At 44.5% G+C, this 27,561-nt stretch overlaps 1 protein-coding gene across 1 annotated transcript in view; it reads right to left on the bottom strand.

Moving 5' to 3' along the window:
- LOC311590400 (uncharacterized protein) overlaps positions 1–27,162 on the bottom strand; it is a 73,032-nt gene extending 45,870 nt beyond the window's left edge. The window contains exons 1-2 of the mRNA XM_084769339.1: positions 27,067–27,162; positions 21,957–22,022 (exon numbers count right to left, since the gene is read on the bottom strand). The gene's annotated coding sequence lies outside the window, so the exon portion shown is untranslated. The remainder of the gene's footprint in view (positions 1–21,956; positions 22,023–27,066) is intronic.
- Between the last annotated feature and the right edge of the window lie 399 nt (positions 27,163–27,561).

The following is a 27,561-nucleotide window of genomic DNA, read 5'->3' as shown; positions in this document are numbered from 1 at the left end:
AAAAGAAAATGATACAAGAAATGAATTTCAAAATCATCTTCCCGTCCACTATTTAAATTGAAATTTCGGGAGCTCCTCAAAGGTGAACACAGGCAATGAGAATTTGATTTGCCAAACATTCTGCCCAAAGTAATTACACCTCAAACACCTGGACACATTCTTCATCACCCCTGCCGGCCCCCTCCCCCCACAAGAAAAAAAAGTCCCTTGAGAACTGCCTGTCCGTCGCTGAAGTGCAATGAGGACATGTTCTGACAATTGCTGGAAGAGAGAGACACTCCGCTTGTGAGCTCCTGGAGCAGCGGAGCAGTCTCCAGTTCCGAAAGTCTCTAACTGCCCATGGCGTGCTAATAAGGGCTGTGGAAACCCCTTAGCCTCACTAGTTTGGCCTCTTAGAAGCGGTCCCACTGTGAGAGAGGGTGCATGCAACTTCAGACACCTGATCGCGTGTCTCCACAAACAAGTGTCCAAGACTCTTCCGAATTCTTTCTATAGTTAGCAACACATATTCTGTTATATTGGGTATATTAGGTATAGCCAGAATATAACCAGAACGTTCCTTCTGCATTACATGGTCAGGACAGCTGCGGAAGGGCCTTCCCTACAGTCTATTCCAGAGCGGCTTCAACATCTTCCAGGCACACACAGGACGGAAGGAAGCCCTGTTGACAGATGTGGCATTTGACAGTTCTGAAGATGGCAAGGGGGTGCTTACGTCTGTGGCTTCCCTCTGGCCTCAGCTTCCAGCCACTGAACCCTCTCCACGCAACACCTTCAGCCAGTGCCCACTGAGCAAACTCTCCACAGAAGCTCCGAACATAGAGAAAACAGAGCAAAACTCACAAAAACAAACCGGCAAAGCAAAACAGGATCTTTCTAAAATGAAAGAATTATTCACCAAAACGATGTTGAGAAAAAAAAAATTCCAGCCAGGTGTGGTGGCACACGCCTTTAATCCCAGCACTCAGGGAAACAGAGGCAGGCAGATTGCTGTGGGTTCGAGGCCAGCCTGGTCTACAAAGCAAGTCCAAGACAGCCAAAACTACACAGAGAAAGCCTGTTTCAAGGGAAAAAAAAACAAAAAGCAAAAAACAAAACAAGAACAAAAGTTCTTTGCCATTCTTCAAAAGCTAAAATATATACTTCAGGGAAAGTTTCATAATATATGTGCTATGCTATAATTATTATGTGTGAATTTGTTAGTACTAGGTATATTAATATTGTTATTGATTATTATAAGCCATTGGTTTTCATGTTGGCAAAATAGAATTACATAAATGTCATTTTTCTTGGCAAAGCCACCTGCCCCAGAGAACACACTACACAGTTTCTGCATGTGGATTATGATTATGCACTTGAGTCAGCTTAATGTAAAAATGACATGATTTCCTACAACCTAATCCAGTATGGTTCTGACAACTAAAATATAAGACTGAAAAGCAACATAATTCAGTTTGTTGTAACCTAGACTTAATCAAAGTGCTGCAGTTTCGACAACATTAATTATTGTAATGATCATTAAATCAAAGTTGAGCACCAAGAAAGTAATTAAGCAGTCCTCAAAAGTTCTGAATCTCTAAGTGTGCATAGGACTCAATTCCATGAAAGTTACCAAACTCAGCAAAAAATAAAGTGAGTGCCATAGTTGTTAAGTGGGTGGTGTTTCCTCTTCTAAACTTTGTACTCTTCCCCTCACACAAGCACCAAGTTTCTGTGCTCACAGAACAATGAAATATCAGAGATGGAGAGATGGCTCAGAGGTTAAGAGCACTGGCTGCTCCTGATGACATACCAGAAGAACTAAAATTGGATTTCAGGGTTACTGGGGCAAAGGTTAAGAAATAGGCCTACAGGAGATAATCTGGCCAGCTCCAGAGAAGGGCCTCACCAGAAAAAGCGTTGCCTAATGACTGACCCGAAGGTTCCCACCAGAGATAGAGTTGATAAGAGACCCAGTTTTATGGCCACATTCCTTTCTCCCTGGACAAGATAGTGAACAAAGAGAACAAAGAAAACTAAGCCATGGATGGTCTTGGTACCTTTTTCAGTGGCTTGTCACCTTTAGATATTAGATATTCTTATGTTATTCAACCAGTAGGCACTTGCCAGGCTAGAACTACCCTGCTTTGGGGCACTGGGAGGGAGGGATAGGAACCTATATATTTACCCTCAGCTCAGAGTTCAAGGCTCTTTCTGGTTACCACTGTGTTGGTGACCAGTCAGAGCCCAGCTCAAGTTGAGAAAAATTAAAGGTCCTCATGTGTATTGCATTGGTATCAAGTCCTGGTGGTCTTTGGGGGGATCTTATGGTCTGGGAACAGAATTTGGGCTCTTGCCGGGATCCCTCATACCCCCCAGGACCCCGAACCAGATGACCTAAACATGGGTAAGCACTGTCTTGGCCAAGTGTCCTAAGTGTCCTGTCCTTGTGTCTTTGGTCTGTGTCTTCTGATGAGTGCTCGAAGCAGTGTGAGCTCGCAGCAGGTGTGGAGCTTACAGATACTGTGGCTGTGTGCAGTTGCTAATAGACCACGGAAGACGTTCTAGGATACTGCCACCACGGAGGGGCTGGGAGATGCCCTAGACCTGGGGTCGGGGTGCGGGTGGGAGAAGGACAGAGAGCCCCTAGAGTGGAACGCTGGGCTCCAATAGTGGGACCCTGGGTCCCAATAGGGGGTGATAGTGCACCCCAAGAGTGTAAGGCTGAGTCTCCAAGACAGTCTGGTTGACTGGGGAAAAGGAAGTGAGTCACTCCCGCACTCACCTGGTGGACTTTGTTGTCTGGCTTTGTGTTTGTCTGGTTATCTGTGGTAATTGTTCTTATTTGTTTGAACAAGAGTAAGGCGTACGCTGTGAGACAGACCCCCATCTGTACCCCTAGACTCAATTCTGGTTCACTTCAAGGAGAGCCTGATTACTGGATAGGCTGTTTCTGCTTAAGATTTTTTGGGGGGAATATAACAGAGCCTGCTGGCTTGCGGGACAGTCTGCAGTTCGGAATTTTCACTCTTTCTGTGTGCCATACTGGTATATTTTTGTTTGTGTGGTCTTTTTGTGTTTCTGTTTGTTTGTAGCCATGTCAGTTCTAGAAATGGGCCAGGTCTCAAGCATGGCAGCTTGAGCCTGGTGCCTCCCACTTCCTGTTTGGACACTCGGTTGCTGCTGAATCCTGGGTGGAGTGGCCTTCGCAAGCACAGAGGGCTCTCCGGGAGCCCCTGCCACAAACTGACATGGGGCTATTGGATCCTTGTTGGTATGAGGCACCTGAGCACCCAGCATTTGAGAGTGGTGAAGCCAGGTAACCAAGGTCTGCCTACTCCCTCTTTGTCTTCTTAAATGTCCCAAAACTTTTGCTGAACAAGCACCAAGAAAACACAAGAATTTCATGGCTTTTGGGTGGCTGCTGTTCTTTTTTTTCCAGCTTGCAGTTTGGTCGCAAGCCTGTCCCCCACGCCAAGCATGATACATTTGGTCGCCTGATCCAGGACACTGCTAGAGAAAGTAAAAAAGGTTTTGTCTGTCTATCTTAAATGTATCAATGTATGTGGCCACTATATGTTTAATTTGTTTTGCTTAAATGCATTGTGTTCTGTATACCTTAATTATAAATTACTGGTTATTGAAGATGGTTAAAAATCTTTAACATATGTAACAAAACAGTTAACTTGAACTTTTAATTTAGAGTTAGAGCCATCAAGTGGCAAGTGGCCTAAGCCAACAGATCTCTAAAGGTGCTTTTAAATTAAGGTTTTTATGTAATCCTTGTCCTGTATTTAAAACTAGACTCATAAAAGGTAGAATTTAAAACAGTGTTTCTTTAATAAATTTTTAAAGCTTCACCTCCAGGCTATATAACTTAAGAAGGATTTATAATTTGCTTATTGGGTATGATGTTTAAATTTTAAGTTTAAACTCTTTTTTAGAGCATGCATATGCTTGAAACACAGATGTTTTCAAATAACAACCATGTAGACTACATGATCTGTAGCCTACCATGTGATGCCACCATCTTGAGATAGCCACATGGTATAAGGCAACAATTTTAGAGCTTCTTGGTCCTAATAAGCTCTCTGCTTGTTATAAAGGTTGAATCAGATTAACAGACTGCTATATTGCAGACTTTGGAAATGGGTAATACTAAAAGATACTTTTAAGATAAAAATATTAATTTTAGAGATATTCAATTGTTTACACTGTTAAAATTTGGGTTTTGTCTTCTAAATTTATGGTTATTATGTTCTACCTTCATTCTCAAAAAGGTAGAAATTGCTGCCTTAGGAATATGTGTGGCTTTATTTTCTGAATATGGCTATGTTTTTAAATTATCCACCATGGCCTATAACACCATGTGGCTTGGCTGCCATGTTAATTCAGTGATAAATAGGGTAGGGTCATAGCCTCTCCGTCATCTTGACTAAGGGCAGTCACATGACTAGCAGCCATTCTGGTTGTGGGAGACTGAAGCCTCTCTATTGAAGGCTACCAACCACATTCAGTTGCCTTGCTTAGCATTGAGGGCAACCTCTGTCCTTTAGCTAGCTTTTGTTGTTCACTCTTAATGGTGAAATATGGTAGAATCAGCAAGACTGCCAGTCCATCAATGAACTGTATCTATGATTAAACGTTTTGCTTTGATATTAATTCAGAAATATATTTAAATTTGTACTAATAATTGAGGTAGTTTATGGTCAGCTGTATCAGTGAATCAGTTGTCTGATAGTTAATTAAGCAATTCCAAGAGACGCCTCATTCCCTAGGTGGGGTAGATGGTTTTTGGTTGTTCAAATCTTTGTATATTGATATAAAATTAAGGTTATATTATGATTACAGCACACTATGTGTCAGCTCTTTTAAGATATTGTGCCTATGTAATTCTTAAAAATGCTATGTGCAGACCCAGTCCTTTTAAAAGGTACTATCACAAACTCTTTAGGATAATTAAAGCTTATGGTCTTGTTAGATACTAGTTAAGTTCATCACAGGTGTTTTCTAAAATAATCAGCCAATATATAGCTAAAAAATCAATTCAGATATACTAAAATTAGACAGATGTGGTCCTCTAGCACTTAACTGCAGATTACAGATTATAACGTTCTGTTTTATGTTTGTGAGATGTAGTTTAGAGCAGATAGCTAAAGACAGACAAGGACTGAGCAGAGATATGCTGGCCCTCAAGCTTGTCAGAGATCTGCTGAATATGGTATTAAATATATTTAAACTAATTATGACAGAGAGTCCTACATCATAGCAGTAACCCCCAAGCTCTCTGAGAAGATGTGGCATGGAAGAAGACTTCAACCCTGGATTGTGGTTTCTGGCCACTGAGCAAAACTGCTTCATGGATCAATCTAACCGTGGACAAACTGGACACACAGAGAGTCATTGTCTCACGTTGCTGAATACGAGGTGAGAGCAATCTCTTCCCCATTCTCCTTCTGCAGAAACAGTCTCTTGTCTTCTGTGCCTCTGTGTCTGACTGCCAGACTGTCTCAGTGTATGGTGCCGTGTTACCATAGGAGACAACTGAGACAGCTGTCTAGGTACCAGGATGTGGCTAGCCATCTCTGTCGTGTTGATTGGTACATAAAATCATCTAGGTTACCATTAATCCTTCTCAGGTCTCTGATTACATTGATGGCTAAGCCCATGGTAGCTTCACAGCTAGAGGACAATTAGATCTACTGTTAGTACATTAGTCAATTCATTAGCTAGTTAAAACTAGTAGTTATTAGGTCTCTTATTAAAAAGGGCAAACAGGCTTGCTTGCTCACAGGCTTCATGTTTAACTGTAAACAGTTTTGTGTAACTTTTTATTAATCCTTCTTTTGGCCTTACACTCAGTATTCAACTGCCTGTGTCTCTTGGTAAATAACTGGGGGAAAAAAGGATGTAGTTTCCATAAGGTCTGAGGATATGAAAGTTTAAGTTATATGAATATAAAGTATATGAGGGTCCGAGAAAGTGTTTAAGGGATGATAAATGCAAGTTATAAAAGAAATATTTGAGGGTATAAAAAAGTGTTTAAATGTTTTTAAGTACAAGTTATGAAAGTTAAAGGATCTTAAGAGAAGTTTTAAGGTACATAAATGCAAGTTGCAAAGTTAAAATATATGAAAAATGCAATCAATAGAGTTCTGATAAGCTGCTGCAGCACTGACTGCTTATTAATCAGTCCCAAGCTCACAATTTTAATTTCCCTTTGATTATATTCTGAATATAGACTTAAAGGTGCTTCTCATTATGCTAAAAATGTATCTGTCCAATCTGTATATCAAGTCTTCTAGACTGAAAAAATAAAGAATGTTCATGCTTTTACTGGGTTACAAAGGCATAAGCCTACACTAGCTGTCCTAGAGACGCAATTTAAACTCTTCATATCATATCTGTTGTACTCTGCTCCATGCACCATGAACTATCGCAAAAACATTATCAGAAACCCGTATGGACCGCTAACTGCCAGGCAGGATTAAAAGGCAGATGATGCAGACAGCCATTCCACCACAGGTAAATCTGACCAGAGAGGCTCCCTTCCATGCCTCAAATAGGAAAAAAAAAACCCTACATTTTTACTGGCTTCCTTTTGTTAGAGAAATGATTTGCACACACACACCAAAAAAAAAAAAAGTCTAAGGGCCAATGAAGAATTAGTTATGCAAGCAAATAGCGTGCCAAACACTTGTTCCAATTTAATGGAGAATTCTCAGTTCTAAGCAGGCTGTTCGGTGGTTCTCAGGAGGCAGGTTCTAATGCTTCGTAACACACAGTAGTTCCCTGTGACCCTGCGGGAAATGCTTCCAGATTCCCAGGCAATGGCCGAACTTGGGTCTGTTGGTAGCACTGAGCCCTCACATATACTCCATCCTTCTTGTAGATCCCTCTAACTACATTTAATTTATAAGCCAGCCACAGTAAGACATTGGTGACCATAGCTATCCTAGTTAGATTTAACTGTTAACAGAGCCTAGAGCCATTTAAGAGGAGAAGCCTTAACTGAGGAGCCGCCTAGATCCGCCTGGCCTACAGACATGCCTATAGGCAACTGCCTTGATTATTCATTGATGAAGGAAGGGCACGCTCACTGTGGGCAGCACCATTCCCTAGGCAAGAGGGCCTGGGATGTATAAGAAAGCTCGTTGAGCATAAGTCTGCCAGCAAGAGACGGAGCCAGCTGGCGAGCAGCATTCCTTTATGCGGCTAGCTTCTGCTTCTGCTTCAGTTTCTGCCCTAACATTTCTCAGTATGGACTAAGACCTGTTAGAAGAAATAAATCCTTTCCGGCACTGCTTTTGGTCAAAGTGTTTCATCACAGCAACAAGGAATAAAATGAAAATGAAACCGGAACAGCTGCTGTAATAAAAAACCAAGCAGTTGTAAGGATGGGCTATGCTGAAGTTATCCACAATGTCCCTAAGGCCACTCAGACACAAGCTCTGAGACTCAATGGCTCTGGATATGATCTCCAACAGTGAGTGATTTGTGGGCTGGGTGAACCTGCCAGATGGACCCCATGAAGAGATGATTTATATCCTGTCACAAACGTCATCATACTACTTACAATGACGTGTAACCTATACATGATGGGTTTTTTCCCCGTCCCACATATGCAGACCACAGCTGACTTCCTGAATAAAACCTCAGGAAGCGAAGGCATAGGTAAGAGAAAACTACTGTAGAGCCCAAGCTTGCATTCAGGACAAAGGCTGTTGTAAATCTCCCATTTTCCTAGCGTTCTGACACCCTGGAAAATAAGGGTGGGCTTTTCAGGGATTGAGTGTTGTGTGTGTATATATGTTCTCAGGGCCTTTAAACAGAGATCTGTGTTACTTTTAAAGTTCACCACCAGAGGAAAGGTTCCCCTTCAATGGTCTTGTCACCTGTTAGATCTTCAAGCTGAGCAAGAGTTGTCTTTTTTAACGATGTTTTCACGGGACCTTGTCAAAGACAGCCCCATGGCTGCAGAAAGCATCACAGAAACCTCCCAAGCCACCCTTGACCTTGCCAGACAGCCTCTGCCCACACCCTAGCAGCAAGCAGGCCACAGTGCACCTTCCATGCCAAGATGAAGAAGACAGAGGCCAGCGGGGAGGCTTTCCCAGCCATCCATGCTCCTCAGTGGAGACTAACTGTCTGGCTTCAGCAACTGCATGCTTCACTTCCCCAGGGGCATCCCGTGCTCGGCTCCAGAGGAACTGGGTATTTCAGAGCAGTGTCTGATTAGGAACATTCAACCGTGAAGACCCTGAGAACTTGAAGGAGACAAGGACGGCCCCATGGGTCCTGATAACGTGAAGATGACCCCAAAATCATCTCAGTGCCTAGCAGGGCAGCTCCCAGCAGCTTTTAGAAACCCAGAAAGCATCCAGCAATAAGGTCACCCTGGTGGTACCTTAAAGCTTTGATGTATAAAGTTAACTGTGCAAGATCAATGAAAACTTTGTTTTTGTGTGCATAGATAAGTATGTGTCTGTCTTGCAGTCCTTCTCCCCAGATGCTATTTCATATAAAAAGGCAAAAAAAAAAACCCTATCCTAAGACTTCTGTCTCTTCCCGAATTGTCATCCCACTACTGTAGGAGGTAAGACACTGCAAATAACTAAATACCCATCTCAGAGAATAACCCAAAAATACTTGGGGCCAGGTCCACACTTCAAACTACCTGATTCTGTTTGTTTTATCTTTATTTGTCTGCCATCAATCAATGGCCTCCCTGCAGCCTTTCCCCACAGGGGCAGGAAGGACAAGCTGTGTGCTGGCTGCTGAGCACATGACACCAGAGAGACTGCAAGGAGGGAGGTGAATGCCGCTGCAAGCTCAGGGCCCCTATCTGATCAAACCCTTAACCTCGCTGTTTCCTTCCTTACCCTGAATATTTATTTTAACTCCGAGGCTCAGCCTTCGACCTTCGATGCCAGAAATATTCTCACACATTCCGAGAAGGTGCTTTTATCCAGTTCCAAAAAATGTCAGGGTAAGGGTCAGACCTGGGTCCCAGCTTGTCCCAGGCAAAGTCCACCCAAGGTCTGGCATGTCTGCGTGCAGAGCAGGCAGCTGACAAGGGACTGTTGACAATCCAGTTTTTACTTCCTGCCCTCTCCACCTCCTCTGAGTTTACACTGCAGAACAGACAATAAACTGTTCTAGAAACTTCCCAGCCCCCCACTCTCAAAAGCTGAACTGAGGACAGAAAGCACCCCCATCCTGCTTCTCCAGCTTGACCCTACCTGTGTTTGGCCTTCGCCCCTGGACCAAATCAACATTCCAGTGCCATGAGAGAACGGCATGCTCACCACCCAACAGGAAACGGAGCAGGCCAGGCGTTGACATCACCTGGCAGATGTGCTTTTCAAGTGTGAGGCTTTATCCAAACCTTTTCATGGAAATCATTGACACAGAAAAGGAAGAAAGAAGAAAAACAAGGGGGAGGGGAAAAGTTGCTGCCGTGATGGGCATGTTTTGCACCCCATAAAAAAAGGAATTAAAATGAGTCAAGCTCAAACCCCCCTTCCTCTCCGCCCCCCTCCTCACTCATCCTTTAAGTCTGGAAGTCAATGTTTCTGAAACACTATAGCTACTGGCAGAGCAGCCACACATAAAACTGTCAGTCGGCGAGGAAAATAGACGGTTGAGTTGAGGGGAAAGGGGCTAAATCAATTTGAGCATGCATGTTAAGGACTGTGAAAGGGCAGAGTGGGGAACCGTGAGGCCAGAGAGCATTTGTCTCTGTCTCCTTGCGTTTCCACCCTACAGAGAGGAATCCACCCACTACGGCTCCAGCCAGGCTCTGAGCTGATTGATGGCAGCTGGAGATGTCTGCTCCCTTCCTCACCCTACAAGACACTGCACCCCAACTGGAGGCCCCCTGGGCCCACACTCAGCATACCTGTGCTCCTGGGTAGGAGGCTTCTCCTCTGCCTGCTCTGTGCCAGGACTTAGGAAGCAAGGTCCAGCAAGGCTGGGGCAGTTCTACCCACCACAGGACGAGAATCTGCCTCAATCAGGTAGGGTACTCTTTGGACACAGTGAACACCTCATCCAGAGAAGAAAACATTATAAAGGTTCTACAAGACTCTTTCAAATAACTCACCCTAACCTCTTCATTCAACCTGGGAGGACGGGCAGCCTGGGTCTTAAGCTTTGCTGGGGAGTTGGATTCACTCTGCACCAAAAATGCTAGGGTGTGATCATGAAGCCCAGGGCAGAAGCAGTGAGCCTGTCCCCTGCTCCGTGAGTCAGGGACCAGGTGTGTCAGGGAAACTCTTCTAGGTGCACTTGGCAATGGGAATCGCTCCATGCCACAGGCTTTGTAGACGATTCTGCAGTGCTCACTACGTGGCCAGACTCATCTGTATGTACGGCAACTAACACGGTAATCATGGAACGGATAAAGAATAACGCATATTCTCTACCATGATGTAAATATGAGTGTATGTACACACATGAGCCGGTCACCTATGATTGAAATGACGGAATGGGCCAACTGCAAGACGAAGTTACATAAATATAGGTTTACTGGAAGCGGCTTTCAGACACCATACAGGGAGAGGAAGGGGGCGCAGGGGGAGCGTGCGCAGAGGGAGGAGCGAGAGAAGGCAAGGTGGAGAGCGTGGAGAGAGAAGGGGGGTCACCAAAATGCCTGGGTTATATAGTGAAGGGCCTCTGGGAGAGGAGAAGCCCGCCCCTGGGCGGGGGAATTCAGGATAGAGGGTGGGGCATGCTAGCCACGCCCTGCAGCAGGTAGAGACCTAGGGATGCCTGAAACCAAACAACCTACAGGAGGCAAGGCCTGAGGTAAAACAGAGAAGACACAGAAGAGGATTGGGATCTTCAAATAACTCCAAGAAAGGCTCCTGGCTGCTCTGGGCATCTATCCCCAAGCTTCCGGAGTCAGGACAATATTAGTGAGAAATACTGTAGGTGAGAGGGACTGCTCAGTGTTCAACCCACGGAAGGGAACTTGTGACTAATTTCACATTAGAGATACAACTTAAAGTGGTTTCATACTTACTGTGATGTGTGCAATTGTTCACATGAGCTTCTGTACATATGGAGGTCAGAGGTCAACCTTGAGTGCTCCTCATCTGCTGTGTTCTGTGCTCTCTCGCCAAGTAGGCCATGCCGGCTGTGCAGCAAGCCCCAAGGATCTTGTCTCCAACTTCTGGCACTAAGATCACAAATGGCCCCATGCCCATCATCTATGTTTGAGACTAAGCTTTCTCCCCAGTCCTAAAGATTTGCCTCATTGGGATAAATACATATCAAGTAAATTTGCCATCTTAAAATTGTGTCCTACACTCACAGTTCCAAGGCACCGAGGCCATTCATAGTGTGCTGCCATTGCTCCACCCACAGGACTGTCTTCACCTTATGAACAGCAGGTTTATATCAGCAATGGCTTTTAAGTGATCCGGCTGAGAAGTGGTCCTGTGAGTGTCCACTTCCACACCTCTCAGGCCCATGCCCAGAAGTGGCCTTGCTCAATCATCTACATTTGTCCGGTATTGTTACATGTTATAGTTAATTGCCAGCCCATTCCTTCGCTTGGCATCAAAGAGTACAAAAAAGAAAGAAAGAACAATAAGCATACCTAATCAATCATTTTTCTTTTTATTACCAAAAGTAATGTTGGAAAATGTTTGCTAATTTTCAGGGCAGAACAGAGTAATCCAACAGAATTATCCAGCCAGAGAAAGAGGGACAGTGTTGTGGGCTTGAGTTAGGGATAATCCAGAGATCACAAAACAATGAAAACTTTATTTAAACCATATTTTCCTTTATTTGCAAGAAAGATACACAAAACTATTGACTTCTCTTTATTCCTATTCAGTGCTTGTGGTGGTTCTCACATGGCATTCGGTGGTCTTCTATGATACCATGCCAATCCCTGGGCAGATGATGGGGAACTGTCCCAAAGGACACACTTACTGCATGAAGCTTGCATTATCAGACTAGGGAGGGGACCACACTTGGAGACTACATGCTACAAGGACTGAGGTTCAGTGCATCTACAGCATCTCCCCACTCTTACCCAGAGATGGCTGCATTTCGTTGAATTGTTGTGATATTAAAAAAAAAAAAAAGAAAAGAAAAAAGAAAGAAAGAAAGAGCCATCAGTAAGGATGTTCCAAGAAACCTGGCTATGGACAACCAGGGAGTTGAGAGAGGGGTGGGAAAGGGAGGATGGAGGGAGAGAGAGAGAGAGAGAGAGAGAGAGAGAGAGAGAGAGAGAGAGAGAGAGAGAGAGATTAGCAATAGTTGCAGAGTGAATCAAAGATATAAGATGAGAATTTGAAGTTTCAGAATGCACATATTAGAATTTCTCAACAGACACTATAAGAGGCATGGCTGCTGTCTCAGACTGCTTTCCAAGTATCCAAGAGAGTTCAGAGGGTTTGGTCCAGGCTTGTGGGCTCACCAGTCTATCTACGAGCAACCTTGTGGCTTTAGGTACTATGGGAAGGCAGGGCATCATGGCTGGCGGCCAGAGAGAGCAAGTTGTTCATTTTGTAGCAGTGGATAGGGAAGCAAAGACAGGCTACCAGGGTCCCCTACTGCCTTCTGAGGGATTTTTTTGGTAACCACTTCCATCTCCAAATGGGAGCTCCCCATCCTGGAGGGCAGGGCTGAGACTCCCAGACGGCTCAGCTCACTAAGACTCCAGAAATAAACAACTCAAGAGCACCTCAAGCCTAGCAGAGTCACAGGCCCTTCCCTCCACACAGCAAGGTCAGCCTCAAGGGCTGCCGAGGAGAGGACATCCTCCTATCTGCAGAGCTGCCTGCAAGTTAAGCAGAGAGCTCCCATGTTCTAGCTTTTAGTGACACAGAGATCTTTGAGCCCTCCATACTTTGGCAAGTAGGCCTCCCCTGGCCTCCGGTAGCACCGAGTTGGACTTTGGTGGTGTGGTTACTAGGGTCTACTGTTGGTTCCCTAGCTGGGATGAGTAGATATTTGTTTACATCTCCTCGGGGACAGTGTCACACACTAACATTATTACCACACCCCAATGTTTTGAAACTCTTGCTAAGCTCCTTGACCTAAAATTTCTACCATCCCTCAATAGCACTAATGGCCAGAGAGACAAATGTTGAACACATGGACCTTTGGGGAAAACCCAAATCAAGGCAACAGCAGCCAGCAATGAAAATAAATAAGAGCTGTTGCCAACTGGGTGACGAAATGCATCCTGGAGTCACCTTCTGCAGCTGTGTGGGTTTGGAGTCAGAGTGGGCAGAGTGTCCTCAGTGGATTAAAGCAGTCAAAAACAAGCTCTAGGTGGTCTTGCGGTGTTTCAGTGCATCACCTGTGGCTTGCCATGGCAGCGGTGTGTCCCAACCCTCGGGAGAGTCAACGGGAGACCCTAGATACGGAGGGGAAGGTGGACAAGGAGGGGAGAGAGAAATGAAGTCAAGTCTGGAAATTTCTGATCAAGACTCGTTTATTGAAAATCCTCACAGAGCTTTTATGGGGTTGCTGGGGCAAGGGTCTTTGTGTAAGTGAGGTTTCTATGGATACCTAACTCTAGAATGCCCCAGCAGGTATCTACCTTTACAGCTGCTATAACCACAGAAGGGGGAGAAATTCCAGAGAGAGGGAAGTTGTAAAAGATCTGGTTAGTCAAAAAAAAGTTCCCGGAACTGCTGCTTGCAGGCAGCTGGCCTTTATCTGATTTTACCAGTAGTCTTACTGGTAAAGCTAGCTTTTAGCCAGGATGGAGTAGCTCTTATTATGAGCTCGGGGGTCTTAGAATGATCGTTCCCCACAGCGGTGAAGGCACTTCTGAACATGTAAACAGCCAGCACAGCCTTTGCAGAAGCCAGGAGAAGGAAGAAGGTGCATCTGTGCTGCTGTAGCTGGACAGTGTGAAGCCCTCGAAGCGAGCATCTAGGCTCCTTGGGGAACTGAACTTGGAAAATTGAAGGCTTCGGTTGCTGCAGGTCTACGTGGAAGAAGTGGGTTATGTGCATCTGACTAGAGCATGTCTGGTGAAGCCGCCACAGTCCTTTCCTATGGGTCAAACACCAGATCATCCCAGCCTGTCCCATCCCTGTGATTTACACTGCTTCATGCCAAGGTGGCCCCATCTCTGGACCTTGAACTCAGTTGTTTTCCACCCAGGGTCAATATCCAAGCTTCTGTCATTTTTTCCAAACAGTGTTCTTGCACCCTATCCAAGTCTCTTGTCTGTTCGCGTCACACAACTGTTTTCATCACCATAAGCCAACTGATTCTTTCAACACCCTGAAGACAATGCTCCTCCCCAAACAAGTGAGAGAGAGATCAAAGGTTGGTATCTGGTGTCTTCCTCAATCACTCACCACCTTGGTTTTTTGTTTTGTTTTGTCTGTTTTTTGATGCAGCATCACTGACTGATGGTGCTAGTCTGACTGACCAGTGAGCTGGGAAACCTCCCCAGTGCTGGGTCACAGACTCTGACTGCCTGCCATTTCTATGGGGGCTGGGGATAGGGCTCTGGTCCCCATGCTTGTGGTAAAAGCTTCCACACTTGTCTTCAACAGCAGGGCCAGAACTTGGTGGTTTTGTTGTCGCCTGGAAACTGCTACAGCTCTCTGTAGGCTGAAACCTTTCCTATGGTGGCTCAGAAGCAAAACACAGAAAGGACAGAGACAGGAACACAGTGGGTTGGGGATGTCCACTGGGAGAACCGACAATCCCAGAAGCTCAGTGCATACAGAGAGGCCGCTGCGGGGCCACCACAGGCTCGGCCATGGCTTTCACTCTGCTCCACTTGGCCTAGACATCGCTGTTCATAACATAAGGAACCTTTGGGGAGGAACGGCCTTCAGGAAACACGTGAGTTAAGAAGCCACGTGCACCACTCTGCGCTGTCCTAATAAGGAAGTCTGCCCACAAGTCCTTCAGGAGGAAGCTGTAGGCCTGTGCCACTAAAGGGACCCAGTTCTTTGCAGGGACCTCCTCAAACCAGTGGCCTTGGGGCCCTCCAGTGATGACCAGGCAATCTTACCATGGCCTCCACGCACCACCTCGAGTTCACGTAAGGTTTCTCCAAATCCACCTGACCAGCAGATGCCTTCCCAGAGCCCCACAGCTGTTCCATACAGCCAGTGCTTATTGGACTCTCCCACCACGGCAAGGTTTATTTAAAGAAGCTGCTATGCTACTGCATATTTCACAACATGCCCAGAAATTTATTCAGCCCCACAGGCAGGGAAGGATAGAACAGCAATCACAGAAAGACCGAGCTTGGTAGGTAGGCCTGTCACTCAGCTGCTCAGGAGGCTGAGGCAGCAGGATCATAAATCGAAGGGTGGCGGGAGAGACCTTATGAGGCCGTGTCTAAAAATTAGAAAAACAAAGTAGAACAACAAAAATTTAAAATGCAGTAACAATACTTGGATCTATTGCACTGAGGGCAGCATAGCCACCATCACAAAGCAGAGGTGGCTTCCAGAGCATAGCTACGAACATAGGAAAATGAGAGGACGTCATCTGGCCACTGATTGTAGAGGATGAAAAGTCACGGGGAACTATTACTTAAGTCACTCTATACTCTTTTGTGAAGAGATAAACTTCTAGAATGACAGCAACCCCTGATGTATCACAGGGTGCTTTCAAAACTACAAGCAAACTTCCTACGGGCCAGGAAACAGGCAGTAGTCATGGACAGTGTCCAAGTTTGCTTTTCTGTAACTGTGATAAGCACCTCGGCCAAAAGCACCTTGGGAAGAAAAGGACTTATCTGGCTAAGAGACTACACAGCCCATTGCTGACAAGAGAGAGCCAGGGATAGACACTCTAGTGGGAACTTGGAGGCAGGAACTGAGGCAGAGACCATGAAGGAGTGCTGCTTACTGGCTTGCTCAGCTGTCCCGCCCCACCCCCTTTTTTTCACAGAGCGGCGTGGCTCAGCACACAGTGTGCAGGGGTCTCCTACATCAACCATCCTCTGGCGAGTCATCCATCAACTTGCCACAGCTAAAGTCATCTGAAAGGAGAGAACCTTAATTGAGAGACTGTCTCCGTAAGATCGGGCTGTAGGCAAACCTGCAGAGCATTTTCTCGATTAGTCCTTATGAGGGAAGGCCCAGCTCGTTGTCAGGAGGCTGGTGGTCCTGGACTCTATATGAAAATAGGCTGAGGAGCAAAGCAGTAAACAGCACCCCTCTATGGCCTCTGCATCAGCTCTTGCCTCCAGGTTCGCACCCGGCTTGTGTTCCTGGCTTGGCTGGATTCCCTCTTTAAACTGTGACTTAGGATATGTAAACCAAAGAAACCCCTTTTCTCCCTAATTTGCTTTTGGTCATGGTGCTGCAGCACAATAGTAACCTTAACTAAGAGAAAAGTTGGTACCAGGATAGAGGGAAATTGCTATGACAGACCTGACCATGTTATTTGGGGGAGGACTTTGGAATTGTGAGCTATGTCTTAGAATACGTAAGCCAAATAAACACTTTCCTCCTCAAGTTGAGTTTCGGTCATAGTCTTTACCATGGTAATAGTAATAGAGAATTATTAATCAAGAAAATGTTCCACAGACACACCCACAGGCCAATCTAAGGGAGGCGAGTCCTCAACTGATGCTCCCTTTTCTCCATGTCTTTAGTTTGTGTTAAATTGAAAAAATACACCAGAGCCACTAATGTGGCTGCATGGAGCCACTGGGCAAGAGCAGAGCCCAGGGAAGGCAGCAGGTGAGACCCTATCCACCAAGTCAGATGGCGCCCATTTAATGGCTTTACCTGCTCAGAAGACATTGCATGAATAGACACTACCAGTCAACCTTTCCCCACTTACAGGAGTAGGTGTGTATGTGTGAGTGTGTGTGTGTGTGTGTGTGTGTGTGTGTGTGTGTGTGTGTGTAACCCACAACAGTTCAGTTGTAGAGAAGTCACAGAGTGTGGCAAAGGCCTGGGTATGAACCCCAGTCCTGGTACAAAGACAAAGAAAAGGAGATAGGAGGAAAGAGGAGAGTGGAGGGAGGAGGGATGGGAAGAGAATGAGGAAGGAAACTGAGAAGAGAAGCAGAGAAAAGAGAAATAGGGAAAGGGAAGGGGAGAGGGGAAAGAAGGAAGCAGGAAACTGTCACTCAGTCAAGCAAAACTCAGGTAACCTGCGAGGCTCAGCTGTGACCTCACCAGATGCAACAGGTGAAGGAAACTGCTAGTCCATTTCAGCTACAGGTACTTGTTTTGGTTTGATTTGCTTTTTTCTAGTTTAGTGGAAAAAAAATTAGTTATTTTATTTTTGATTTGTTTGTTTTTTTCTTTTGTTAAAAATAGATTTTTGTTCTCACATAGTGTATCCTGATTACAGTTCCCCCTCCCTCTATTCCTCTTAGTTTTTCTTCACCTCCCCTGCCATCTGGATCCACCTCCTCTCTATCTCTCATTAGAAAAGAACAGGCTTCTAAGGGATAATAATAAAATAAAATATGTCATAAGATAAAAGAAAGACTAACACATTGAACTAGAACAAAACAAACACAAAGAAAAGAGCCCAAGGTACAAGAAATCTATAATATGCGGAAACAGGATCTGTGAGGGGAGAGCAGGGGAGAAGGGGGAGACAGAGACAGAGAGAGAAGAGATAGAGAGACAGAGAGATACAGAGAGAGAGAAGAGAGAGAGAGAGAAAGAAGAGAGAACAGATGAAAGAAAGAAAAATAAAAAGCTAAAACTGTAAGAAAGAAAAAACCCTGACACAACATTATGAAACAAGGAACCTCCAAAGATGCCCTTGAGTTCACTCCTGTTGGCCATCTACTGATGGAAATGCAAAATATCCTTGAGAGTAGTTTGTTTCCCTGGTAGGACTCCCTTGGAGAGCACTATATATCCATTTGCAAGGCAAGTGGTTATCAGTTGGGGATTGCTTCTGGGTTTCAGCTCTAGGATCCCATCTGGTGTAGACCTGTGCAGGCTCTCAGTCTCTGTGAGTCCAAATGTGCATCAGTCTTGTTCATTTAGTGGGCTTTTTTTCGGTGTCATCCATTTCCTCTGACTGATACATTCTTTCTGCTTCCCCTTCTGTGGCATTCCCTGACCTTCAAGGGGAGAGATTTGATGGCAACATCCCACTTAGAGCTGTGTGTTCCAAAGTCTCTCGGTGTGTAATGTGTGACTGTATGTCTCTGTATTGGTTTTCATCTGCTACAGGAGGAAGCTTCTCTGGTGATGGCTGAACAAAGCACTGCTCTATGAGTATGGCAGAATGCCATTAGGAGTCATTGTATTGCTGTGTCCCTTTAGTAGAGCAGTTGCATATGATTTGCCTTAGGTCCCTGGGTGATCTAGTCCCAGGTCACCCTGGTCACCCAGGCAGCATCAGGTAGGAGTGCCATCTCATGAAGTAGGCCTTAAGTCAAATAAGATATTGTTCAGTTATTCTCACAAGCATTGTGTCTCCATCGTACTAGTGTATCTTGAAGGCAGGACAATGTTGTAGATGAAGGTTTTGTGGCAGGCTTGGTGTTTGTTTTTCCTTTGGTGATACGCAGAGTACCTTCTGGTACCAAGAACGCTACCCTGTAGAGGCGAGGGATGGAGGGAGACTCCGGCTCAACTTCTCCATGTTCAATGACTTGTGGAGGTGTTTTGTTCAACAATAGGACCTTGGTGTCAGTTTGTGGAGACGAATCTATACCCTTAGCAATAGCCTGGGTCGTTTGGGGGTTCCCGTAGGACTTCTTTTGTCAACAGTTTAATTAGATGTTAACTATCCTAGTACTGGAAACTTCATTTGATAACAAGTTATGTCCAACTGGGACTCTGTCTCTCCACTTACTGATTTCTTTTTCTTTCTTTCTTTCTTTCTTTTTTTTTTTCAAGACAGAGTTTCTCTGTGTAGCCTTGGCTGTCCTGTCCTGGACTCGCTTTGTAGACCAGGCTGGCTGCGAACTCACATCGATCTGCCTGCCTCTGCCTCCCAAGTGCTGGGATTAAAGGCTTGCACCACCATACCAGGCTCTGATTTCATTTTTATTGCCTTCATATATGCATATATTTAAGAAGCTTCTACTGTATTGAGTTTTTATACTATCTCTCAAATGGAGCTTAATTTAAATCTCTCCCCATATTCCCTCCCTTGTCTTCCTCTTCCCTCTTCCTCTCCACTTGATCCTCCAATTCCAGGCCCTCCTATCCATTCATAACTATTTATTCTCTTTCCCCAGAGAAAGCTATCTGTCCACCCTTACTCTGTACCCAAGTTCTGTGGTTCTCATTGATTTAATGGCTAATACCCACATATAAGTGAATACGTATTATATTTTTCTTCTGAGTCTGAGTTAACTCACTCAGGATAGGTTTTTTCTAGTTCCTTCCATTTACCTGCAATTTTCATTTTTCAATGGTTGAATACTACACATAATGTACTACATTTTCTTTACCCATTCATTTGTTTAGGGCCATTTGGCTGTTTCTAATTCTGGGCTGTTTACGAATAGAGCAGCAGTGAACATGTTTGAGCAACAGTCTCTGGGGTAGGATGGAGCATGCTTTGGGTATATGCCAAAGGAGTCCCATAGCCCCCCCCCCAAACATTACAAACTATGACCAAGTTACTCTGCTGTGGCTCATGCATGGGTCAGGAACAACCTGGTTTCCAGACATGAACAGAGAACTTGGACCACCCATCTCAGGACAAAGCCACATCACCTGGGATGTCTACACTGCAGGGCCAGCATTCTCTGAGCAGCAAATAGTACCCAAGCTCAGCGGCCTCCAGGCTGGATTCAGTGGTGAGGCCTGTCAAAAAGGACAGGTCTCTCCCCACCAGTCAGGGGTAGGTGTGTGTTTCATGTGACAAGAACTGTGGCCTATAGATTTGAGGGAGACCTGGAGTCTGCTGCAGGGTGAGCTGTCACACTTTGGTGGCGTTGAAAGCAGTCACGAGAACAGCTAGACAGATCCACGTTTGAGAGGCTTGTCTCTAAAAGTCAGGCAAAGAGGAGTTCTGAAAGCGTGGGTGAGCCAATCCTGCATCGGGCACAGTTGCTCTAGGATGGAGATACATCTTACAAGTCCAGGTGGAAGCCGTGTCCAGGTGGAAGCCTGCAGCTCCTTGCCTCTGGTCCTGATTAGTTCCGTAACGCTACGCTCAGCTAACCACCCCCCCCCCACTTCTTTCAGTGACCCCAGTCCTTCACAAGCACCTGGACATTTGCAGCTTGCAACCCTCAAACCACCATCCACCCTGAAGTCCATGCAAGCTGACCCATCTTGAGCCCCATCTCACCCTCTTTTCTCCGGGTGCATCTCGTGGTTCTTCCTTGGACTTGTTCGTCTCTGGATCAACGCAGGTCATCAAAAGCCTCAGTAAGAAACCCGGTACCATAGCAAAGCGGCCTCGAACCTCCCTGGGGGCATTACCACAACCTGAACCAGAGAAGTCAGCCCTGCACACGTGCCTTAACAAACAATAACCCTGCCTACCACAGAGAAAGCTTCCAAGCCCCCAGGGAGGGGCCATCTACACGTGGCATTATTGCTAGCCCTGTGTGACCACGCTGCAGCCAAAGTGACTAATTTTTACCTTCCAGATTATATTTCAAGCCCAGTCACATTGTTGATGTCCAGGTTTCTGGTGTATTCGCTTTGCTGCTTAAAACACAATAATCGAGGTCATTAAATCCTGCCTCGAAATCATGTCACTCAGAATTCTAGAAGGAGTTCAACTGCAGCAGTAACAATAACTGTGTAAGTTGGGTGTCGCAGAACTACAGGACTGGATCAGAAACTCCCGGCCAGGGTGGGCTATCTACAGAGACCTCGTCACCCAAAAAATAATGGAGCAAATGTTTCCATTTTTGTTTTTAGTCAACAAACAAATTTTTAGAAAGCACTGATAAATGAAAATTTTTTTATTCTAGCTTTATCTTACTAATTAGCATTGCTTAGTCAACATTTAATTACATGTTCATCTTATTGTATTAGGCTTATTAACAAGAAGCATTGTCACTGTTTTGTTGTTGCTGTGATAGGGTTTGGTTGCTTTGGTTTGTTGTTGTTGTTTTGTTTTGTTTTGTGTTTTGTTTTTTTTTCTAGTTGTGTCTTTGGCTTAGGAGCCGTCCTGGGAGGTTTAAAGATTTGGGAGAGGTTTGGCCCTTAGGTGGAAGAAGTCAGGGTTGAATGGGCTGCGCTCGAAAAGATTGTTCCGGCTTCTCTCAAAACTGGAACTTCCTGAAAAGATGAGCATGGAAGCAGTGGTGGGTTCAAACTCACCTCACTCGCCTCAACAGTCCCCACTTCTAAGGACACTGCTTCCTGAACACTCTTAGGAGCCGACAACCTGTGTTCCCATAAGCAAGCGCAAGACAACAGAGTTGCAAAAGGAAAGGAAGGGCCTTTTCCTCTCCCTGAGACCTGGCTTCTCTCAGCAGCTGTTATTTTTAAGCAGCTTGCAAGGGGATGGCTGATCAAAGGCTGGGAGCAGGAGGAGCCGGCCAGCAGCCCGGAGCTTCCTGAGGGCTGCCTCAGGAAGGGGCTCCTGACGCAGAACAGAATTGCAGCCGGCCAGCTGCAGGCCGCTTCGGGTGCCCTTGAACCAAAGAAAATCGTTCCAAATCATTTTTCCCTTTTTTGAGGTCCCAGAGTGTCCCGCTGGGACCTTTAAACAGCCACATGCTCCTCGCACAAAAGCTGCCCTAAGTGGGAAAATACGGCGTCCCATAATGCGCTGGGAATAAGGGAAGTTTCCTCATGGGTGGGGGGAGACCAGCTCATTCACAGCTAGCTTGTTTGGGATGCTAGCTGAGCCTGCAGTCACTAACGCAGAAGGGCTATTTATTGGCTTAGAAATCCTCCATTAACCATTGAAGTGGTTAATTTAAAAAGCGAATCCGTTGCTAAGCCCTGCCAACACTGCTCACGTGAGTTGAGTACTAACCTTCATTATTTTCTACCAGACATGTACCTAGAAATACCGTGGTATGTAAGTGTTTGCACCGTTATTAGAATATTTAACGTTCGGGTACTTACAGAACACTGCCACGTAGATGGCTTCACCAAACTCACATTGAACCTCTTCTTGTTCCAAGAATAACCCTTTGAATAGATGCAGAAAATACAACATTCTCTCATTAATATTTTTTCTGAATTTGCTAATTGTTTATTTGAACTAAAAACAGTAAGTTCAATGGGTGTTTCTTCATACATCCTTATTTTTTAAATTATGCCAAATACACAGCTATTGGAAACAATATACTTATAATTAAATGGTATATTTTGTTCCACAAAAGACAAAGTAACTTAAAGAAAGTCAATAATTCACTTTAGATCTATTTTAAAGATGAAACAATCTAATAGACCTTTAAATTACGTGTGTGTGTGTGTGTGTGTGTTTGCACTTCTTAGTACACATAGTTTGCTAATGTTACATTCAGGCAAAATATTAATAAAATTATAAGTACATCTAGGGTTAATCTGTCTAATCAATAGACCACGGTGTTAAACTCTTCGTCAAAAAAAAGTTCCTGTAATAAATTACTCTGCTAACAATTTTACTTAATAAATGCATTTCTACATTTCTAAAAAATTATCTGACTTCTTGTGGATTCAGAATAAATTTGCCAATAGAACCAAGTATAGTAATTGTGGAACTTGAAGGCCAGGGGATGTATAAATAATACTAATCACTTCAGAAAACTACTCATGTAGATGCAGGCACATACAGAAAAGAAACACATTTCTAAAATAACCGAGTTTGAAAACAGTTGAGCTTAGAAGTCCTGTTTTTATATATTAAATCTTAAGAGCTTTTCAGCAAAGGGATTCGAATTATCAATACTAGCTCCTTTCAGCCACACAAATGTGATACTGAGGGTTGATATACTTTTACCATACTGTGCAAACTTTAACACGGCTCATAAGAACGCAGCTTGTATTAAAATCTAATCTCATCCCCCTGAGGATAACTTCATGTTATATTTTGGTTTTACCTTTTTGTCCTAATAAATATGGGTGCTGACTACACAAAGCCCCACTGTGCTTAGCCTGGGAAGATTAGAACCGGGGCTTGGAGTTTAAGCCATGCTAACTCAAGACATTTTTCACCAGTGTTGGAGGTTAATAACTGCTATTTCCTCTATTACTTGAATTTAATTAAAGCAGTGGGGCATAACGTTCTCTAAAACCAAGCAATAAGAGGAAATAACAGAATTTGCCCTCTAACATGAACGTAATGGTAATTACTTCACCCTCCTTTTTAAAATAATGCTTTTGGTAGTTTCCCAAATGACAAAAAAAAAAAAAAACAAAAAAACAAAAAAAAAAACACCTCTTTCCATCTTCTATAGCAACTAGCAAGATCCAAGGTCAAGTGCAAATTATACCATCAGCTCATATGCCTAGAAACATTTGTGCTCCACATCAGCCTTAATATAGAAACACATTCTCTTCTGAATAAAATACCAGAGACAGGCAGGAAATCTGCAGTTATAAATTACTAAAGTGAAAGTGGCTATTGGAAATGTCAACCAGAAATGCTACAATCCAGAAGAGCTGGTCCCACTCATTACACATAAAAATAAAATCACTGATACAACAAGGTACATGAATCTCCAGAGTAAATACTTCAGGGAAGCATAAAAAATAGTCCAGCTGGCATCTAGCCTGTGTGCTTAAAGGACCAGTTTTGAGATGTTGCTTTTAAAAAAATCTGCCCTAACTCTGTCAAACTCCATTACGAGAGTTTTACATACACACTTGGTGATTATTTCTGGTTGATAAGTATGTATTCCAAAGTCGTGGCAGGAAGAATTAACTTCCGTTTTAGTGCATGTCAGTGCGATCCTATGTAGCACCGATGTATGTGGGTAGTCTCTTTGGAAACCAGTGTTGGCAAGCTGAAGCTTCCCTCTGGTCCTGAGACCATGCCATTAGTTTGCTGAGAACAAATTCCAGACTGGACTTTATGGATGCCTGGACTTTCTGCATTTTGCAGATGCTTTCAGCCTTGGACACTCAGCTTATAACACAGCTACTCTCGCTGCTGCAAATTCAACAGTGTGTTCCTGCTTGTCAACTTTTCGTAGCCAGCTTACAAATGCAAAACTCTGCCTACAAATTGTCAATCAGCCAGGTTTCCAGAGAGCACTTTGTTTTGTTTTTTGGTTGTTGTTTTGTTTTATTTTGTGTTTTTGAGTCAGGGTTTTCTCTTTGTAGGCCTGGCTTTCCTGGACTCACTTTGGAGACCAGGCTGGCCTTGAACCCACAGAGATCCACCTGTCTCTGCCTCCCCAAGTACTGGAATTACAGGCATGGGCCACTGTGCCTGGCTTAGAGTTTTTCTTAATCATAATTCTCTGTCTGTGAACCCCAGGACTCATTTCTTTTGTTTTTTAAAGCGTGAGTACTTGGTGGCTACCCAAAATTTCTCATTGATGTTTATTCATAAAATAGTGGAAAGACCTTGGCCCAGTGTGATGTACACTACCAGGTAGCCTTCATCATCATTTAAGAACCCCAAATTGCTGATCAGCCTCCTGTTTCATAGACTGTGAATGTCAAGGTCAAAGCTTTGAGGCTTTCAGGTGCTTTGCTGTTAGTGGCACCTGGGAGAAAAACTGTAGTGATAATTCTTTGTTGAAAAGAAAATACCAATTAGCATAGCAAATATAATTGCGATGGCATCCAAAAAGCACAGACCGACTGACTGTTGAGAGCTAGCTTACAGGGAGGAAAGCCTTGCTTTGGCTCACAGTTGGAGAGGGATTCAGTCCATAGTGATAGGAAGGAGCAGGCGTGTTGGCTGGCTGCTCATGTTGCATTAGGAGACAGACAGGAAATGGGGCCAGGCAACTTCAAGCCCCCACTCCCACATACACCTAGCAATCTCTTCCTTTAGGAGGCTTCACCACCTAAAGATGCCACATGCTTCCCAAAGAACACCAGCAGCTGGGCACTAGACACATGAGACTACGGGGGACATATCTCATTCAGATCGTAGCATCTGCCTTGTCTTGAAGGAGCCCCAAATCTTTATCACCCAACAAAACGTGGAGAGTTTAAAAACTTCAAACAGACTCTAGAGAAGTTTCAGGGAATGGGAAATTAACTACTAAGCTCATGAAGACCGTCAGAAGCCCGGAGCCACAAATAAAGCACAGATTCAGGGAGCGTCCTCCGGCTTGGCTGTAGGCCTCACTGATACCATGTACACAGGGGGCCATCGGGATCCTGAAAGATGCCCCAGACTGGAGTGAAGGGACAATGGAGAACCCATTAGCCATTGCGGCTCTCCAAGTGTACAGGGACTGTTGCGACCTTCTCTCCACCAAGTAAAACCATTGAAGTTACAAAGCCAGACAGAGGTCCATAGGGCAAGAGGGGCAAGAGTCCGAAGGAGGAGGGGCAGTGCAGAACTCAAAGAAGGCCATACCTCTCACCACATCCTCGCCTGTAAAAATCAGTAGTAAAACTGTTTCTATCTCTCAAAATAAGTAAAGTCATCTATGTAAGAAATCACGAATGGTTCCAAACTATCACTCTCACCAGCAACCACCCAAATCTTCAAGATACCCATGAACAACGCAAACAAGTTCAACTTTCTCCGAACCGGCTCGGCTTCCACACCCTTCCAGAGCAAAAACCCTAGATTTGAATGCTTATGGATTCCCTTGCTTGTAATAATGAATATATTCTCAAAAGGCAGGAGTCACACCTAAAACTGCTAACAAAACTGAAGGCTAACTTCAAGAGCTTTCTTCTACAAATTGAAAAACAAAAGATGTGGGAGGGAGCTCACGCGCGCATGTGTGGTGTGGTGTGTAGTGCTCTTAAGTGGGAATCCAGCACAGTGATAGCACATTTGCCTAGCATGCTCTAGGCCCTGGGTTTAATCAGCATCACAGCAAAGATTCAATAAAATTTTTTTTCTTAGAAGTTTTTCCTAGGTGAGAGGAAAGACATTCTCTGTTTTTTGCTCATTACACAAATCCATGTCTGCTTGTGCACTTGACAATATAATGAAACCAGCCAAAATAAATTAAAGACAAATAATAAATGGTCAGAGGCGTTTCAAAGCTGCTTGTGTATACAACACGAAGGATGGGAAGGATTCACTCAAGTTAAAGTCGACCTGGATCTAGAAAGATGACTTGGCCAAGGGAGTGGTCTGTTCACTATGTGAGTGGGCATCGTGTTTGCAAGCTCACTGTAAGCATGGCCATACATGGAGCTAGCTACTCCCTATTAAAACAATTATCTGAAAAGTATTCCATGTCCTCAAACCCAACATCCTCATGACTATATAGGAAAACCAGTTAGTTCCTTGCCGCCCCTACATTTAAAGTGTCTAGAATAAAGATTTGTTTTACTTATTTCATTTATTTACTTTTGATTGTGTATGTGTGTGTCATGCATGTTTATGTGTGTGTGTATACACATATGAGTGTATGTATGTGTGTGTGCACATGCTTACAGAAGCCTGACACTAATGTTGGTAGGGTGTCTTCCTTGATCACTCTCCACTTCATATACGAAGCCACAGTCTCTTGCTGAGCCCACCAATTTCAGGTCATCTAAGGAGGAGAGTCAGTCTCGGCCTCCCCAGGCCTGGGATCACAGCATGCTACTACACTGCCAGGATCTGGGAGCTAAACTTGGGCCCTCACACTTGTGAGGCAAGCGCTCCATCCTCCAGCCTGTCTTCCCGGCCCAAGAACAGTGGTTGTTTTTATTCTTAAAGCACACACAATAAACTTGTAGGCCACATTAAGTGCTGATCACCTATCAAAAACTGGAATCTTGCGGGGGTACGGTGGCTCATGCCTGTAATCCCAGCAGAGGCAGGCGGATCTCTGTGAGTTAGAGGCCAACTTGGTCTACAAAGTGAGTCTAGGACAGCACAGGCTACAAAGAGAAACCCTGTCTAAAAAAAAAAAAAGAAAAGAAAAGAAAAACAAACAAACAAACAAAACAAAACAACAGCAACAAAACCCCTTGATTCCCCTCTGGGGCCCAGGGAGAATCCTCCCCTGCCTTAAGATCCCAACAACAAGCTAGTGATTTTACTGTGAGTTGTTGCCTGCTTCACCTTGGCTACTCACTCATTTTCATAAACACTGTTAATGTTGATAATAAAAATTACCTTGAGGATTGATGGCTTCTCGTTATTGGACTCGGTTGAGTGCAAAATTGACTGTTCCAAAAAACACATTCATTTTTACTGTTCAAGCTACAGAAATCTAGACAAGGAATTAAGAAGCCTCAGAGCATTGCGTAATCCTGCTAAGCCTGAAAGCCTCCTAAGCAAAGCTACGATTGGCTGAAGAGAAGCCCCGCCCATGCATGCAGATGCGCGTTCCCCTGCGAGCCGCTGACCCGCTGTGCTCCTCCGTGCAGATGCCTGTTATTTAAAACAAATGCATCCAAACGTTCCTTAAAACAAAAAGAGAAAACCTGAACATGATTAACTCTCTGCCTTAGTTGGAGAAAGATAGTTTAATGTCCCTGAAGGCCATACTTGATTTTTTTTTTTAAGAGACATAAAAATAAACACAAACTCCCTGTGCTGTTCCCTCTGTTTGCAAGGATTATAACCTTTGACTCCTGAGTTCGAAGCTGAAGTCTGGCCACTGGGTGT

Source organism: Acomys minous (assembly GCF_964271855.1).
Source record: "Acomys minous genome assembly, chromosome: 19".
NCBI lineage: Eukaryota > Metazoa > Chordata > Mammalia > Rodentia > Muridae > Acomys > Acomys minous.
The sequence above is the reverse complement of the archived record's forward strand: the minus strand, read 5'-3'. Positions and strand labels throughout refer to the sequence as shown.